Consider the following 20470-nt stretch of genomic DNA (forward strand, 5'->3'; position numbering starts at 1 on the left):
CTTGCAATTATTACTCCGATACGTAACTTTATAATCCGCTTTGTGAGAAAATTAGCTATAAACCTATTGTTTATAGTGCATTTATTTTCAAGTAAAGTGTTTCGTTACCATTCAATAAATCTGATCTTCATTGTCTTCACAAGATTATTGAAAACAGCATTTGGCTTTCTCTTTGTGGCTATTAAATCAATTGCTCGAAATGATGTTGAATACATTTTTATACCCTTTTCCTAAGGACTAGAGTAGGCTTCTACATACAGCAGGGTTTGTGTGTCTCTGATTAAACCGGAATGACAATATAATTTACCTTTGCACTTAAAAATCTATAAGTCTGTCAATTTTGTTCAATACTGGATATATGTACATATCATTATATGTAGATGGTAAGAATACTTATAAGGGTATACAAATTCCGGCGAGGCCGAAGTTAGCCACGTCCCACTGATTTGTATCCTGCCATGTTATTGACCTCAAGAGCCGTTGCTTGCCGGTATTGTCCTTTGTATGTATGTATGAATTTTGTTTGTCTTCCTTCGCTTTGTTTTATATGTATTTTGTATTTGGCTCTGTTAAGAATTTGTAGGCATGTAAATACCGCAGAACGTCTATTCCTTTCTTATTATTATTTGTATGTTCCGTTCCGTGACTTATAATGGACATTGTTTTGTTTTTGCCTCAATAAACCTCTCTCTAATAAAGTTCTGAATCGAATGGCCTCACTCCCACCTGTCCTCAGTTTTCCATTCAGACTCTTGTCGCAGTCACTTCCGTAGTTGACTTTCCGCTTCTTCTACAGTCGCCTACGTACATATATTGGCTTGCGGCTTTAATTGAATCTGTTGTAAAAATATAACCACAGATTATTGACTTCCACTTCCACCCACTTCTCACTCCTCTTCACACTTTACTTTAGAGTACTATATATATGGCACATTGAGGAACCCTGGATGGATGGCAAATGTCCAAGTCTAAGACTGAGACAGAGACTGAGCTGAAGTTTCGCCAAGCTAAACGTTCAAAACGTTGGTACCTATTTTTTTATTCCTGTGCTGTTGCTCTCTCCTCGCATTTTGCTATTGTTCAAGTTTTGATCCAATGCCGTCCCTAGCCCCTGCTTTTGCTCTCCGACTCCCCAGTGTTCCTGTTCTACTTTTTGACTTTTTTCGTTGCTTTATTTCCTTGCTGCGTTGCCTCTTTTCTGTTCTTTTCCTTGCTTTTTTTTTTGACGTAAATTTTAAAACTTTTTTTTTTGCAGTTTTTATTGTTGGCAGACTCGTTTGCAGTAATGGATTTCAAATAGAGTTACTCATGGGTAAAATGTTTCATACTTTGGGGTATTAGCAAATCTGCAAAGGACGACAACGACGACTCAGAGACTTTTCCTATTAATATGTGCTTTTATATATCTATGTCTGGGTGTGTGTGTGACTTGGAGGTAACTGTTTCTTTAGCCTTTTTTCGTTGCATAGCTCAAGCTTGTTTTGTTTTCGTTTGTTTTGTATTTTGTGCGCTCTACACTAAAAGCCTCAAGTTATTTGTTGCACGCAACCATCCCTCACTCTGTATTTCTCTCTCTTTCTTTCTTAACCCTCATACTAACACAGCGCTCCCTTCTGTTTTCGTTTTCTTTTTTTTTCCTTTTACTAATGCACATTTTATTGAAATAAATTTCGTGCCTCTCGGCTATGCCATGATCCTTGCTCGACTCGGCACTTGGTGTTTTGTGGCTGCTTTTAGCTGATTTTATTGCCCCGTTTTTGGTCTTGGTTTAAAGAGTGGAACCTGCAGCGACAGTCTACTTTGCGGTCGGCGCTGTCCTGGGGCCAGTTTATAGTCTTCACCGGGGCCCAGGTCCAGCCAAGAATCTGTGTTATCAAGTAAAATTCCAAGACAAACACCGAATTTCAAGCAACGAACTTAAAAATGCAAATGATATTTACGTTTTGTCCGCCCGCCTAGCCGCCCCGATACCTGTCCCCCCTCCATGCTGGATTTGTGTTGTTCCTTAAGTGCAAAGTTAAACGACGCCCCAAAGTATGCAATAAGCGAAAAGAAGCTGTTGGCCAGCAAAGATACTGAAGCCTGCATTTTTAATTACGCACGGCCGAATCGGCACAGATAACTGCCTTGCTTGTTTGGTGTACATTTATTTCTTTTATTTTTTTCCCGTAAATTACTCCACCAGGTAAGTAAATTCATGTTCAAGTAAATGCCATTTGAACCCTCAAAACTGGACCCTATAGAAAATAATAGAGAATTTAAATTAGTTTCAATTTAAATACCTATAGAAATGTTTTGTTATTATGTGAGTTGTTTTGAGAGTTGAGAAAATCAATATGAATATTTGAAAAGTTCAAAAAATTGATCAACACCATGGACTTGAAGCAATATAGCCATGACTGTCCGTAACAGATTGAAAGGCTTATGCCAGTAAAATTCCATCAAAATAGGAATAGAAACTGCTGACGGAACAGCGGCAAATAGTCTGTCAAACTGGTTGAGTCTTTTATTTGGAATATTATTTTCATTAAGTAAATTAAAGTACTTATTTTTTTATCAGTAATTTTTACGGGGGATACCAAAACTTATACGAATGTACATAAGTCTCCACTTTCAAAAATATGAGCTCACCCACTTAGCCCGCCGCCGTATTCTCCGATCAGAATAGAATTGTAGAAACGCATTTCGTACTTATATTGTAAGTAATGTATGTATGTATATCTGCCTCACTTTATGTAATATGGGCCACACTTCCTTAACCAGAACTCTAAGTTGGCGCATTTTAATGGTTTTGTCTTTGGCACGCTGAGGCCACGGCTGCTGCTGCCGTTTGGTTTCAGCATTGCAGTGTCATGCTGGCATTTAATTTCGCTCACTGCAAAAATGTTTTATGTGTGTCTTGGCCAAACACTTGTGCTTTGAGAAGCAGCAGTGAATGTAGAGTTTTCATCCTTTTTTTTATACACCTCACGACATTTTTGCAACTGTTTTGCATTTCTTTGTGCGCCGTTTTGCAGTTTCTTCTGCTTCTCAATGTTGTTGTTTTTTATTTTTTTTTTTTTTTGTGTTTTGGTTGGCAAAGTGAAAGTGTAGGGCAACAACAAACAGGTGCAAATATAATGTGTACATTTTGCACCTAGACCAAGCTGCAGCACATCACGCAAAAGAGTTTCAGAGGGGCAAGCCGTCCGCCAAAGTGCTGGAAAATCACAACACAAAAGAATTCAATCAGTGCTTAGCTGGGCGCCTGCCATGAACACACACCACACACACACGCACACACACACTTGCACACTTTGGGAACTGCAGCAGTTAAGAGGCAACGTGTAATATGTATAAACTTGAGCTGTAAGCTGTAAGTCAGGAAGAAGACTGGAGTCGGGTCTAAAAAGGGCGGAGCTGAAAGAGTTGTTTGTATTTATTTTTTAGTCCTCAGGTTCTTCTTTTTCTTTTTTTTTGCATATTAAGTTGCACAAAACAAACACATCCAAGGGAAACATAACAAAATGAACGACGATGTTGCTGAGCCGGAAATGCACACATATACATGCATACGGACACACATACATACACGCTGCCCATCCCACTCCAGTACCAAACGGTGGTAGAAGGGCAACCTAAAGGTGTCAAAGTGTAAAAGCCGCCAACAGTTTCGATTTGTTTGCAAGTGGCAGAGTCACTAAAACGAAGTAAATGAAAGCGAAAGCGAAGACTGAAAATGAAAATGTGGGAAATCCATCTGTAAGTAAGAATTTTCTATGTGAACAGTTGGCTAAAAGGAAAAGGATAATACGATGCGAAACGAAACAGAACAAAATATAGCAATTGGAAATTTCAATTAAAAGTGTCAACACCTAAAGCAATGCAATGCACTTGCTTTGGCAGTTATTTCTAGAAAGATAGAGGGAGAGAAAGAGATAGAAACAAAGATAGACAGAGAGCACCGTAAGAAATATGTAACTTTCGTTTATGTTGACTAAGGATGCCACAGAGTTCCTTAGTACTTTTTTATACTGAAAGAAGATTTCAAAATGACCGTACCGAAAGGGAGGTAATTACAATCCAGTTAATTCAAAATTATTTCTTTTTTTTGATTGATTTGATCAGTATAATCAGAAATTTATTATTATCTGTATAAAAACTTTAGGAACGATTTTGTCAATCTCAAATTTAATATCAAATCGGCATTTGCGATCACTTCAAGTCAATTTTTTTTTAAAGCTATTAGAATAGCTTTTAATACGATTGGACCTGTAACCCAAGTTATAGTCAACATAAATCAGCTCTCCTCAAGGGTATGTAAACTTTAGCATAGCATAAGTTAGGTCCTTTGAAATTTTTTGTGAATTGTAATTGGTATTTATTTTGCCTTAATGAAGTGCAAGAGCTGCTCTTTAAACTGATAAACAAATATGAGAGCGACAACAGCTGCGGCCACAATTTCCACTTCAATCCTCCTACTGCCATTCGTACCACCAGGAAGCCAATGCGATTTCGCCTTCCACCCATTTTCCATGTTCTCCAAAATCCGTGACAACACTGAAAAGCATCTCAAACTCATGTGTTTGTAGTTTAAAAAAAAAAGAAGAAACTTGTCCTCAGCCTAAGGTCAAATTATGCTTGTTGTTGTCGAGTAAAAATTTTCCACATTTTTTCTTCATTTTTGTTGTTGTTGAGTTTTTCTTCTTGGTGTTTTTTTTTCTTTTTTTTTTTGTGTTTCTACCTACTAATTTTTGTGATACAAACGAAATGTATGTAATTTCCCTGGAGCCAAATTGGCATAAGCAAACGTAAAATTTGAACGCCAACAGCCATATATGACAATAAGCGTAAGAGAAGGGTGTGGGAGTGGGAGTGCGGTTGTGGGTGTTGCGGGGGATTGGGGAAGTGATGGCAACATGGCTTCAATCATTACTCATCATCCATCAACGTTGCGAATTTTCTTTTCTCCTTCCTTTTTACTTCTTTCATTTTTGTTCTCTCTTTCTCGTTTTTTTTTTTTTGCTTCTGTTATTTTTGGCAAGCAAATGTGCAAGTAAAAAAATGTATAAAAAATAAATGAAAATGAAAATGGTTGCCACTGGCAATTTACTGTGGTGTGGGGCCAGCACCGAATAATGGGGACGTAGTGTCGTGGGCGGGACACTGCAAAGGACTGGGTTCCAGCCTGGGTCGTTGTCGGCGACTAATTCGTGCATGCGAAGTGAACGGAGTATAAATTATCATCATGGAAAACAAGTGGAAAATGTCATTTATCATATTTTTCGGTTGCACTCCGACACAGCAACAAAGACACCGAAGGACATAGAGGAAGAGAGATAGAGAGAGTGACAGCAAAAGCTATAGCCGGGAAAAGAAGAAGAGGGAGAGTAAGAATAAAAACCATAGGTCCAGGTCTAACTTTGGCTGTACCGAAGCTTGAATACCCTTGGATTGTTTCTTTCTCTTTCCAGGCGGAAAAACATTTTATATAAATAGTTGGGTTTCCTCAAAGGAGCAATGCGGCGCATATAGCTAGCTATTTCTCGAATTCCTCTAAGACAGATATATGATTTAATCATCCGACTTTGATGAAATGCAGAACGGTCATTATTACTAAGTATATAAATAATAAATGTCGAATTTTCTGACAATAGACTTGACTTAGAAAATAGTGGAGCTATTAAGAAAAGTCATTGTTAGTACGCTTTCTATGAAAGCTATATGATAAAGTGATCCGATCCGACTAAATCCGAGACATACAACCCTTGCAGTATATGAAAGCCCGCATGAAAAATTTCACCGACATGTAAATGCTGATCAAGAATATATATTTGTATATCCTATTGTAGTAGGATAACTAGTTTAAACTATAACGAACACCAATAAGTATGCTGGAATTGCCAACACTGTTGTGGCAGAACAGTATGCACGTTAATTAACACTAAGCAATGACAAGGGAGACAGACAGACGAGCGGAGAGAGAGAGTGTCATTCAATGGGCTACGATCAGAGAAGACAGACGTATAATAAAAAGCTGTGAATAAGCCTGTGAATTAAAATATAGATACATAATAAATAAAGAACATATTTGCTACTACACTATATTTGGTCGAAGCTAATTGCTTCTATGCGTCGCTCACATTTAATTAAAAGAATTATATCCTTTTTGCAAGGGTATAAAAACAAAGGCATAAGGTCAAAGATATGAGGTGGGTGACCACAGAAACCATAATGCATAATCGCAATTATGTCAAAAACACATTCCTACGAAATCATATCTGTATGCACATACATACATACATAAATATGTACACATGTACATATGTATGTATATACATATGAATATATTCATATATACATATATATGACGTTCCTTTAGTGTCTATTTGAATATTGAAAGTAGGTCAAATTCCCATATCACTTGAATGAACAAAAAATCTGACAATGAGTCAATTTTTATTTTACTAGAGACTTTTATTTACTTTGACGGTATTTTAATTTTGGTCAGAAGTGTGCAACGAATAGAAGAGGAAGCACCTCCGACCATATAAAGTATATACATATATTCTTGATCAGCACGACGAGACGAGTTCAAATAGCCATGTCTGTCCGTCCGTCCGTCCGTCTGAAACATGCTAAAATTTTGCATGTAGGCTTGTATATACTGCAGGGGTTGTACATCTTGGATTCAGCCGGATCAGACCACTATATCATATAGCTCCTATACAAACGGCAAAGTCACGAACAGTGACTTTTCTCAATAACTTCGTTATTTTATGAGCTTTTGTCGTGAAATTTAATATTGGGGAGTTTATTACACATATAAACGACTATGTAAAATTTGATCAAGATCGGGTGACTATATAGCTCCCTTAGGGACGATCGGTGGAAAACAGTGTTTGTTCTTACAGTCGTCTGACGGTAGCCAGTCTTCTGGCATTGAGCTTTCTCTCTCCTGGACTAAGCCGTGCGTTTTTTGGAATGAAGGTTCAGACAGGTCAGTCTTCTGGCATTGAGCTTTCTCTCTCCTGGACTAATCCGTGCGTTTTTTGGAATGAAGGTTCAGACAGGCCAGTCTTCTGGCATTGAGCTTTCTCTCTCCTGGACTAAGTCGTGCGTTTTTTGGAAAGAAGGTTCAGACAGGCCAGTCTTCTGGCATCGAGCTTTCTCTATTCTGGACTAAGCCGTGCGTTTTTTGGATTTAAGGTTTAGACAGGCCCTCGAATCCAATGAGGAGAGTTTGCAGAGCACCTCGTCTGGAGCTATGGTGGAAGCTAGCGGTATGGGTGGTTTCGACATAAAGCTCAGACAAGTCAAATCCAGTTCAGTTACTGTTCTCACTTTGCACAAGCATTGTTTTTATTTTCTCTAAATATATTCTATTACTTTGGTAACAATTTTTTTTCGGTGTTCACCAAATTTAAGTGAAATGCGGAAAATTCTTGTCCATATGCGCCACGGGAGACGCAACAAGGACTTGTATGATGTGCTGAAAATACCAAAAAATAGTAATAACCAGGAGATAAAATGGGTCTTTATTGAGCTTTCCAAAAAATATCATCCAGATTCTAATACAAGAACTGGCAACTAAGTATGCATTCTCCGGCGGTAGACACCAGCTACTCCACGGTCAATGTGCACAAGAATTGGCAACAATATCAGGCAGTCATGCGAAAGAAGTCCTGTATATCTGTATCTGGAGTTGGAAGACTTGCATTTATTTAATACAGGTATAGGTATAAATATGTACCTACTTATTAAAAGGAAAACATACATTTTAAAAGAATTTTACATGCTAGTATCATGTCCCGGATCATAATCCGGGCTTTAACCATAGTTAAAGCCGGAAACAAACAATAAAACAGTTTGAAAAAAAGGATGTACATATTACCAACCATTAAATGTATTAAAACTAGCCTTAATTTTAAATTTCCGTTCCACTGCAAGTTGTTTGGCCATATGTGCATTCCCTGCTCTTACAGTCATTTGACGGTAGCCAGTCTTCTGGCATCGAGCTTTCTCTCTCCTGGACTAAGCCGTGCGTTTTTTGGAATGAGGGTTCAGACAGGCCAGTCTTCTGGCATTGAGCTTTCTCTCTCCTGGACTAAGCCGTGCGTTTTTTGGAAAGAAGGTTTAGACAGGCCCTCGAATCCAATGAGGAGAGTTTGCAGAGCACCTCGTCTGGAGCTATGGTGGAAGCTAGCGGTATGGGTGGTTTCGACATAAAGCTCAGACAAGTCAAATCCAGTTCAGTTACTGTTCTCACTTTGCACAACCATTGTTTTTATTTTCTCCGAATATATTCTATTACTTTGGTAACAATTTTTTTTCGGTGTTCACCAAATTTAAGTGAAATGCGGAAAATTCTTGCCCATATGCGCCATGGGAGACGTTACAAGGAAAACTTTTATGATGTCCTGAAAAAACCAAACACCAATTGTAATAAATCAGGAATTGGAATCTCAAATAATACGAGTTCAGAAGCAGAATATGAATGACCATTTGATAGAGTTCATCAAATATTATTGGTTTGCCAAGTAAATACTGACATTATAAATAAAAGATGAATTGATCGTCGAAAATTCAAAGAAATTACAATCCATTTCGATGATACGTGGTAAATCATTAACCGAATTTGTTACCAGTTTCAATAAGCAATGCGAGGAAGTCGAAAAGTTTCCAGTGATTATCGAATAAGAATTATTGATTGTCTTTTTTTCAGTTTTACCGATTTCACCGAACATTATAATAAGAAGAATTTGCATCAAATTAAAAACTATAAAGGGTTTATCAGGAAAATTCCTACAAGGAAAACTTGTATGATGTGCTTCAAATACCAAAAAATAGTAATAAATCATGATTTTATTACAATGATCCAAGGGAAACCATTTAACAGAGTTCACCGAATATTATTGGTCTGCCAAGAATTTGCATCAAATGATAAACTCTAAAGGGTTTATCAGGTAAAATGCAAGCAGTGTTGCAGGCAATGCCAAAGTCAAAGGAATATAGTATAGTGCAAATCAATGCTTTCACTTAATTTGTGTATTCAGCTTTGGTTGTGCCTAGACCCAAAGTAAATCAGTAAATCATTAAATTTTTCTTATTATTCCTAAAAAGTGTCAAAACAAAAACTAAATTATTTATTTTTTTTAACGGAACAAAAAAATTTTTCCTAACGGGGAGAACGCCAAAACCTGTGCCCAGAGAGAGAACGAGGAGAGTAAGCAATTGGTCTCGAAACTTTGTTTACTTTTTTTTTGCTCCAGAAAAGTTTTAAACTTGTAACAAATTCAAAATACCATTTGCATCCGAAAAGTGTGGATATCATTACGATTGTGGATTGGACGAGTGCTAGAGAGGATCTACAGCTGGACAATGGCAGAACAGTTTGATAAACTTCGTTTGTTATCAAATTTCACATAATTTACGCCTGCGCAATTGTTAAAACCATTAAGTGGCGGCAAATAAATAAGTGACAAATACTTGTCTGTGGCTAAGCCGGCAAAGAACTTAAACATTGCTGCATCTGTCGAAACCATGCGCACCCGACTTCGAAAAATGCCTATAATTAGTAGAGGCATGTTCTCTTTATAATGTTTTAAACTGTTTTTTTGGACTTAAAACCTTACCTTTCCGAAAATGTTCTGATTATTGCCGGCTGCGCTTTGCTCTTTTATTCAGCTCAGTTCGATGCGGTTGTTCGGAGATGTTGCGTAAGGTTTGACTGAGGTTTGAAGGAAGAGTTAGGCAATAGTTTTTGTTGTGTGTGCAGTGTTGCCATATTAGCATAGTTCAAGCTAGATCTAGCTTTATTCAAAATGAAATAGCTGAGAAAGCGGCTAAAATGCTTATAGCTTGAAATCTAGCTTATTTCAAATTTTAAAACGCGTACTTCGGCTTACAAAAAAATATCTATAAATCAGATTAAAATAGTATTTTCCTGTGAACTTTGGTATTATAGCAATTTTGTGCATACATTTATATCAATATTTCGTTATTAACATCTGGTCAAACTACACTGATATTAGGCGCTTTTAATTTGTGAAAAATGCAGAAAGCTCTATATATACTGATTTTTTGCAAATTGTGGACTAATTTTGATTAATTTAATGTTAATGTTAAAATATGTATGTATGTAAACACCTGCATTTCTCCGATCTGTAAATTATAACTGACATTCTGTTATTTCTGCTTTACATTCATCTTTGACTGCCTGCGCTGCAGCGAATATTCTTATGTAAAATTAAGTCTCTAATAAACCTTCAACTGTTAAATTGTCAGTCAAAATGGTCAGAGTGCATTTTAATTAAAACCTTTGACAAATATGCGGAAACAACTAATGAAATCGATGACATAATTTCGTTAAAAGTTATAGTATGAGGAGTGTGACATAGCTTTCGTCTATCTCTTTCACTCCTTAATTTTTTCGCGAAAGATATTTCGGCAAATTCTTAACTAAAATTAAAAAATAGATAAATTATTTTATTTATTTTTTAGGAAGTTGAATGTATACCCAAACTAATGAGAATAGATGCGATGGTCAAAAATGAATCCGCATTTGAAATATATATATCCGTAGAAACGTATGGAGCGTGTATGCGTCTGGCCAGACCCATGTTTGCAAAGGTTTTAAAACGGTGTACGACGGAGAGTTCAAAAGAATTCACCTTTAAAGTAAATGAATTCTCCGCACATGCCATGATGAAATAACATGACGTGGTCCCGTCTGCACGCGACATATGTATGTACACTTAACGTATGCTTGCATTAAGTGCGAGTGAAAGGAATAGTATACTGACATGAGTGTTGTAGTGTGAGTGAGATGGTGATGTGAAAGCTTCGGCTTTCGACGAGACCTCCCATTGTTCGTGTGGTTCGTATAAAAGTTTGGTTCGCGAATAGCGACGAACACTTTTTTCCGCTCTCTTTTGCTCTGCTCATTACACACCGTATGCAATTTAACGACGTTTTTTTTTTGCGTATGGTGTGTGTATGTGAAGCTTCGTGGAACAAAAAGAGACAAATTATTGAAAAGACCGTTTGAGTTGACTTTTTCAGTCAATCAGAGACTTGTTACTCTGTGCGCGAATCACTTAAATCTCTGCTTGTACGATGTACGGTACGAGATTATTTCACGAACAGCTCAATGTAAAGCGCTCAAAACATGATGAAATAACATTGGCTGGTCTCGTCGGAAGCCGAAGCTTTCCGAAGTGTACATTTTACTTCAGTGCTCGTTTGCTCACTCACATCACTATCTCACTCACACTCAATACACCACCCATGCAGTATACTATTTCTTTCACTCGCACTTATTGCAAGAATAAGTTAAGTGCATGTCGCTTGCCGGCGGTCCTATGCATGATAAAATAAGTAAAGCGACAACTGACGGCAAAGTCGAACGACAACTGAAATAAGACCTCGTCTTGAGCAGCGCTGCTGCCGACGGGACCACCTTATGCTTATTTCACCATGATACGAACAATGTAATCGGTTGCTCTTGGAAGTTTCAGTAAAGAACACTTATTCTGTGACCGCACGAATCGGTCAACACTTATTTGCCAGCTATAACGAAAACCATTATACGGCAGTAAATAATTTTTTAAAATGTATTATAAATAGAAATTGAGCGACAGCTCTTAAAATCAATTTGCAGAGGGTATTCTAAAATTGGTCAGATGTTTGTAACGCATAGAAGATGACGTTTCCGACCCCATAAAATATATACATATGTACATATATGTATTCTTGATCAGCATGAGAAGCCATGTCCGTCCGTCGGTGCGAATGCGTTTGCATCAGCCATCTTCAGAGCTATTGAGATGAAACTTGATATTATATTATATACGAAAAATAGGTGAAGGAGTTAGAATATCCCTATTAAATTTACTTATTTGATAGTTTTTTATTTAAAACATCAGATCCAAAATTTGAATCAGATCGGATAAATAGAACACAGGTTACAGTTAATATAAATTGGCTCTGCTTAAGCGCTTCCAGCAGCGCTACGTCATTGGTCGAATGAGCAGAGCAGCAGACCACACACACAGACGCAACGCTGTATAAGCTCTATGTGTATGCGTGCCGAAGGCTGGCATATGTATGTATGCATATGAATGCACACATACAAGTGTTTTAACATTTAAAAAAATCTTTTATGAAACCTGATATTATGGTGGGAAAACACTTAATCTAAAACTAGAAAGTTTAAAATTTAACCGAAATGTCAAACCAAACGCAAAGTAGTACTGACTATAATGTATGCAATGTATTAGAGTTAAGTAAAAGAGTTTGTAAATGAAAAATTAGTACCCTACTAAAGTGACCAAAAATTCAAAAAACTAATATTTTAAATAGTAAATTTAAAATTAAGACTAGTTTTAATACATTTAATTGTTGGTAATACCTCCTTTTTTGTAAATGTTTTGTTGTTTCCGGCCCAATTTACTCAAATCCCTCGACTAGTACCGTTTTGAAATCGCTTTTGTTGGAAATATTCCGGGACATAATACTGGCATACAAATTTTTAATAACATTCAAATCCGGGGTCTCTGCTGACGGTTTGAGGTTATGGGCGCAGTGCCATACCAGCTTCGGGTCGCTGTCCTGATAAAATGTAAAGTTTTTTTTATGGCCATATTTATATCTATGATACTTTTGATATAAAGCCAGTCTTCCAACTCCAGAGAAAGATATACAGGCCCTCCACCACGCTCAACTGTGGGTTTTAGGTGCTTGTCTTTCTTATTTTTAAAGTGGTTTAGCACCAACTCCAGCTGCTCTATGGTTGTGCGCTTTCCCATTGTCGCAAACGCGTGTTTCTATGCTTCAGCTCAAGAAAGTCTTTCCCATCTACGCGATTCAAACAGCGTGGGTCAAAAAGGCTGTAGCATTGAATTTATGTTTGGTTTCAGCGGTTATTTTTTTCTTGTTTTAAAAAATTTTGTTTCCCATTATCTAAATATTAAAAAAACAATTCAAGTTTTTCAAGTCTCTGTATCGATTAAAAAGTAATATGTTTATTTTTTTTTTTTATTTATAATGCCAAACCAATAATATTCGGTGGCCCCTGTTAAGCGGTTTCCATCCCATCGAAATGGATGGTATTTTTTTTGAATTTTCGACAATTAGTTCATCATTTAATTAATTTCACACAAGTTTTCTCATTTAGGACAATGCTGGATCTGATTTTTTTTTGTTACATATAAATTCCATAACAGTATTATAAATTTTATCGGCTCACGATTCCCCTTTTCTGTCTCAATGTCAGAATTTTGGTGTTTCAGGAGCTTGAAAATGCGCTGCAAACTAGACTCGACATTTGGCCACGCAACTCTGGAAAATCATTATCCATCTTCCTTTTCTGATCTCGTGTTATTAAAAAGCCGTCAATTGTACTCCGTCACTGGAGTGACTTCATTAAATTCTATGCATGCAACGTTCCTGAAATCGCCGAAGTTGGAAAAAAAATCTTCCAGCAGAGTACAAAACATAAGTCCTATTTTGGGTCTTCTAGGAAAATTGTGTGTTTGCAGACAAATCTCAGTGTACATATGTACCTACATATATGTAATTTTGAATTAAGCTATGAACAATGAAATGAGCTTTATCAACAAGTCACTGAAATTTTCTAAATGCAATTTTAAGGCGTTTATCGTTTACTTTACGGATAAGTTTAAAGATATTAAAAAACGGACCAAATTTAAAACAATTGTTCGAATAATCGATTACTATCATTTTTATTCGATTCATCGATAAATCGATTGAAACGATTGAATAATCGATAACTATCCTTCTTTGTCATCACTAGCCAAAGCAGCTTTGCAAGTTGAACCACATGTCATATCAGCGGCAAGACCTGTGAAAAGTGGTTGTGCCGGAGATGGATTTTCTAATTAAAGACTACAAATAATTGGACTAAAACATCTTTCCGAATAAAACGTTTATGCTCATAACCTAATTTAAATTTGGTGCATTATTGGCTCTAACTTACAGATTTTAATGTGCGTCTCTTTTATGGTGTCTTTTTTTTTTACAAACTATTTTTGTCTCTACCTACAAAATTTGTTGTCTAGTCATGTCATGTACATGTACGACATGTGGCATGAGAACATGCACGTCGTTTTATCTAATCACAATCATCGATCATAGATGGTAAATTTTTGGCCTCATATAGCCATCTTTTGCTCTCCAAAGGAATATCACTATCCATCTTCCTCTACTGAGCTGAGATTTGTTCAGCGATTCGTTGCTCGAGTTCGAATTCTGTCGAAATCCTGAAGAGCCGCTGCTGACTCGCGATGCAATCTCCTTCTCATGTATCATCACCTAAGATTCCTTTATTTCTTTTTCTAAGATTTCATCTTTATCTGGATATCGTACTCTGAGCGCAGCGATTCCTTATTCCTTATTAATACCTGATGCGCATCGCAGACTAATACTTTTCATTTCTGTACATTTTTATGACAAGAAAGCCAACAGATGTCTACGAGCACAATAGCAACGTATTCAATGTTTCTGCTGGTTTCCATTATTCATATGCTTTAAAGCGCAACTGCTTAAAAATAGTAAATTATTTAAATTTCATTTCATTTTAATTTAATTTCTATTAATATCCCACTAATAATTCAAAATTAAGGCTAGTTTTAATACATTTAATGGTTGGTAATACCTCCTTTTCTGTAAATGCTTGGTTGTTTCCGGCCCAATTTACTCAAATCCCCCGACTAGTGGCGTTTTGAAATCGCTTTTATTGAAAATATTCCGGGACATAATACTGGCATACAAATTTTTAATAACATTCAAGGCCCTCCACCATGCTTAACTGTGGGTTTTAGGTGCTTGTCTTTCGTATTTTTAAAGTGGTTCAGCACCAACTACACCTGCTCTATGGTTGCCTTGCTATTATCGCAAACGCGTGTTTCTATGCTTCAGCTCAAGAAAGTCTTTCCCATCTACGCGATTTAAACAGCGTGGGTCAAATAAGCTGTAGCATTGAATTAATGTTTGGTTTCAGCGTTTATTATTTTCTTCTTGTTTTGTTTAAATTGTAAATAAAAACTTTGTTTCCCATTATCTAAATATTCAGAAAACAATTCAAGTTTTACGAGTCCCTGTATCGATTAAAAACTAATGAGAAGTTTATTTTTTTTTTTTATTTATAATGCCAAACCAATAATATTCGGTGGTTTGAAATTCGTTTATCCAGTAAAACCAATAATATTCGGTGGCCCCTGTTAAGCGGTTTCTATCCCATCGAAATGGATGCTATTTTCTTTGAATTTTCGACAATTAGTCCATCATTTAATTAATTTCACACAAGTTTTCTCATTTAGGACAATGCTGGATCTGATTTTTTTTTGTTACATATAAATTCCATAACAATCATATATAAAAGTCTGATCAAATTGGATCATCCAAAAATAGTATTTTAAACGATTGCGATTGGCCATAGATTACAAATTTAATCGGCTCACGATTCCCCTTTATTGTCTCAATGTCAGAATTTTTGTGTTTCAGAAACTTGAAAATGCGCTGCAAACTAGACTCGACCTTTGGCCACGCAACTCTGGAAAATCACTATCCATCTTCTTTTTCTGATCTCGTGTTATTAAAGAGCCGTCCATTGTACTCCGTCACTGGAGTGACTTCATTAAATTCTATGCATGCAACGTTCCTGAAATCGCCGAAGTTGGAAAAGAAATCTTCCAGCAGAGTACAAAACATAAGGCCTATTTTGGGTCTTCTATGAAAATTGTGTGTTTGCAGACAAATCTCAGTGTACATATGTACATATATGTAATTTTGAATTAAGCAATGAACAATTTTTTTTTTTTTTTTTTGCGCTTATCAACTTTTATTTTTTCTCGCGAATTAATACTTTTATATAACTCTTAAATTATCGGTTTAATTAATTACAATTACAACATCCGAATTTTATTTTCATTTCGCGAATTCTTGCTGTCGTTTTTGTTTAAATTTAAATAAAATCAAAACTTACAACAATACTTGCATTAGCGGTGTTGTTGTTTTGTTTATCTCTTTTGCTTTTGTGTCTTTACCGTTTTAACTAACTCTCGCGCTCTTGCGTACAAATTGTTGTTGCATGTGTTCAATTTGACGCGCTCTCCCGCTCTTTCCTATTCTTGATTGATTTGCGCTCTCGTCTTTTGCCTACCCGCGACTCTGTGATACGTGTTTTTGTTTTTGTGTTTTTCATTTCTTTTTATTCTTTAGTTGTGAAGGCTTACTCTGCACATTAACCCTTGTGTCAGAACTGGTCAGTATATTCTTATACACAGATTTTTAACCTTTAGAATTTTTATTTTTTTTGTATTTCCTTTTTCAATTAAATTAAACTTTTTGATAAAATGGTTGTCTGCTCAAAAAATAATTGCATAGTTGCCACTAATGCGGTTGACTCCCATGATTATATTCTTTGTTGGTTGTGTGACAATGCTGTTCACGTCAAGTGTGCAGGTTACACAGGCAGAATCAAGGAGTCTATTGCTAAAGGTGGTGGCTTAAAATATGGATGTGATGCTTGCCGGGAGGTCGAGAATGAGATGCGCTCTTTCATGAGGCGGACTAGAGATAGTTTTGACACTTTAAGGGCAGGTTTTAATAAACTCCAAGCGGAGTTTACTGCGGTGGAGACTCAGTTCAGAAGTTTATCGCTTATGAATGAGTCTCCGAAACGTAAAAGGACCAGTCCTTGGGGTGTTTCTGTATCTGTAGATCCGCCAGCCTCTCTTATCGTCCCCGACCGGTCTCATGCACCGTCCACTCCTAATGTACAGCAATTGATATCGTTTAAGAGCCCGGTTGTGAATGCTATTAGTAATGAATTACCGGTATCACCTGGGAATGATCTCTTAAAAACGATGCCTATTGTAGTGTCCGATGTGTCTGGGCAATTACCCATTCCAATGGAAATTGCCGATAGTTCTAAAAGTATCGAGGGCCCCGTGAACAAGTTGACTGCTGCAGTGGGTGACTTGTCCAACGTTACTGCTGCGGCTGACGCTTCGGGACCACGGCCTCTCGTTGGCATACCACCAAAGAAACAAATATTTGTTTCTAGGCTAGACCCTGTTGTCACATCTGATGATGTAATAGCCTATATTCGGAAGAAAGTTAACGTCTCGAATATTGCGGTGGAAAAGTTTAAATTTTCTTATTCTCGGGACATTTCGTCCTTTAAAATTAGTGTTTCTGCCAATATCTTCGACACTATATGTCGAGAAGATTTTTGGCCTAAACATATAATAGTTAAGGAATATACTGTAAAAAAGAAAAATCGGCAACCGATTCGCTTGCCTACAACAACAACTAATACTAGTCCTGCCACATCAGCATCTGCTGGTGTGTCAAAAAACTAGCTTCGTCCCTTAACCTGGGTTACCAGAACGTTAGAGGACTGAAATCTAAACTTCCTAATCTCTATGTAGATAGTCTTTCTTTTGAGCATAACATTCTAGCTTTCACAGAGACGTGGCTAAAACCTGATATCGCTGATGCATCGGTTTTTTCCACAAACTTTTCTATTTTCAGACGTGACCGGATTTCTCGCATAGGTGGTGGCGTTCTGATAGCTGTGGATGCTGCTTTATCATCTGAAATGATTCAATTTTCTAGTACCCAGGAGATTGAGTTTGTCGGTGTTAAAGTAAATTTTAAATCTTTCAATGCTTTCATTACTTGTTCCTATATTCCACCATTGTCAGACATGGTGGTATATTTAAATCATTTAGAGGCAATTCAGTTTGTCTCCTCTTTAGTTTCGAGCCAAGACATGCTCATAGTTGTAGGTGATTTTAATTTACCCGCTTTAGCATGGTCACTAACAGATGAATCTACCACGTTGCTGCCCTCTTTGTCACATGACTTTATTGATGGCCTTCTAGGCTTATCTTTATCCCAAGTCAATCCTGTCTTAAATTCTAATGAAAAATCGTTAGATCTTATTTTTGTATTGGATTCTTATTGTGAGGTTTCTAGGATCGAACCATTTGTTCTTCCAGAAGACAAATTTCATCCTACATTAAATTTAAAAATTGATTTGCCCTTGCTTTCACCATTACTTGGTTCAAATGAGTTACCACTAACTAGGTGCTTTCGTAAGACTGACTTTGCCAGCCTTAATGAAAACATTGCTACTACCGATTGGTCTTATCTGTACAATTGTAGTGATATGAACTCGGCTGTTCGTTTTTTCTATGATACTCTGAATTCACTCTTTGATATTTGTGTGCCTCTTGGTAGGCTGGAGCGGCTTAACAAACCTCCCTGGTTCTCTCGCGAGCTATCCAATTTGAAAAATGTGAAGACACGATATTATAAGAAATTCCAAAAAACACGTCGTTCATCAGATTATGCTCTGTATACAGTCGCTCGTTCAAAATTCATGATGCTTAATACACAATGCTATAAGAATTATCTTCAGCGGTGTAAGCTGTGGCTCTGCCATTGATTAAGCCTTAACTAGTCGGCACCGCCGCAGAATTCATCTTTATGTGGCTATCGTACTCTGAGCGCAGCGATTCCTTATTAATACCTGATGCGCATCGCAGACTAATACTTTTCATTTCTGTACATTTTGATGACAAGAAAGTCGACAGATACCTACGAGCACAATAGCAACGTTTCTGCTGGTTTCCATTATTCATATGCTTTAAAGCGCAACTGCTTAAAAATAGTTAATTATTTAAATTTCATTTCATTTTAATTTAATTTCTATTAATATCCCACTAATAATTTTTAATAGTAAATTCAAAATTAAGGCAAGTTTTAATACATTTAATGGTTGGTAATACCTCCTTTTCTGTAAATGTTTCGTTGTTTCCGGCCCAATTTACCCATATCCCTCGACTAGTACCGGTTTGAAATCGATTTTATTGTAAATATTCCGGGACATAATACTGGCATACAAATTTTTAATAAAATTTTTTTAACAAATTTTTTGAGATCTTTAGCACTTTGCCTAAGTTTTTCTTTTTAAAATATTTAAGTACATATTTATATCTATGTATACAGGGCTTATTTCGCATGGTTGCCTGATATTTTTGCCAATTCTTGTGAACATTGACCAGGGAGTAGCTGGTGTCCACCGCCGCAGAATTCATCTTTATGCGGCTATCATACTGTGAGCGCAGCGATTCCTTATTCTTTATTTATACCTGATACCCATCGCAGACTCTCACAAACTGCTCCGAGTTGCTAGTTCTTGTATTAGAATCTGGATGATATTTTTTGGATAGCTCAATGAAGGCCCGTTTGATCTCATGGTCATTGGAATTTGGTGGCATTTTCAAGACATCATAGACGTTCTTCTCGTAACTTGTTACTTGGTATCAAATTCAATTTCATGTATTTTCCTCTTTTTACATATAACTTTTAAGTTATACTATAATTATAGTATCATTAAAAAATAAATCTTATTAGATTATTTTTATCTGAACAGTAAAAAAACGCGATTTTTTTAAAGCAGTGATTTTTCGAAATAGATTAAATTAATAATGATTTTTTTTCCAAGCGATTGTTAGGAAATTAAAAATTAGTACAAATTTGTCATATTTGTATCGATTTCTTAAAAGATATTAAGTTAGAGAAACGATTTAAAATACTTTCACTGGTAACTTTAATCGATGCATTCCAAAACTGAAACACAGTGCTGTCTCTTCTGCCGTGTTCTCAGCTCTGTTCTGTTAATGTTTAAATGGGATCAAGCGCTTAATCTAATCGATTCCCTAAAATTTAAAATTTTTCACTTTGATAAAACTCCAAAAGATTGCCAATTTTGATCAAAGTCGGCTATATTATGACTATACTAAATGGCTGCCATTTGTATCGATTTCATAAAAGATATTAAGTAAGATAAACGATTTAAAATATTTTCACTGGTAACTTTAATCGATGCATTCCAAAACTAAAACACAGTGCTGTCTCTTTTGCCGTGTTCTCAGCTCTGTTCTGTTAATGTTTAAATGGGATCAAGCGCTTAATCTAATCGATTCCCTAAAATTTAAAATTTTTCACTTTGATAAAACTCCAAAAGATTGCCAATTTTGATCAAAGTCGGCTATATTTTGACTATACTAAATGGCTGCCATTTGTATCGATTTTATAAAAGATATTAAGTAAAATAAACGTTTTAAAATACTTTCACTGGTAACTTTAATCGAGGCATTCCAAAACTGTAACACAGTGCTGTCTCTTTTGCCGTGTTCTCAGCTCTGTTCTGTTAATGTTTAAATGGGATCAAGCGCTTAATCTAATCGATTCCCTAAAATTTAAAATTTTTCACTTTGATAAAACTCCAAAAGATTGCCAATTTTTATCAAAGTCGGCTATATTTTGACTATACTAAATGGCTGCCATATATACTTATGATATGTCACGAGCGCCTTATTTTAACAACCCAAGCTTTTAGGCTGTTTTTTCGCAAACTTTTTTTTACGGTAACAGCTATAAGAAGGACAAAAAA

Source organism: Drosophila willistoni (assembly GCF_018902025.1).
Source record: "Drosophila willistoni isolate 14030-0811.24 chromosome XR unlocalized genomic scaffold, UCI_dwil_1.1 Seg105, whole genome shotgun sequence".
Taxonomy (NCBI): Eukaryota; Metazoa; Arthropoda; class Insecta; order Diptera; family Drosophilidae; genus Drosophila; species Drosophila willistoni.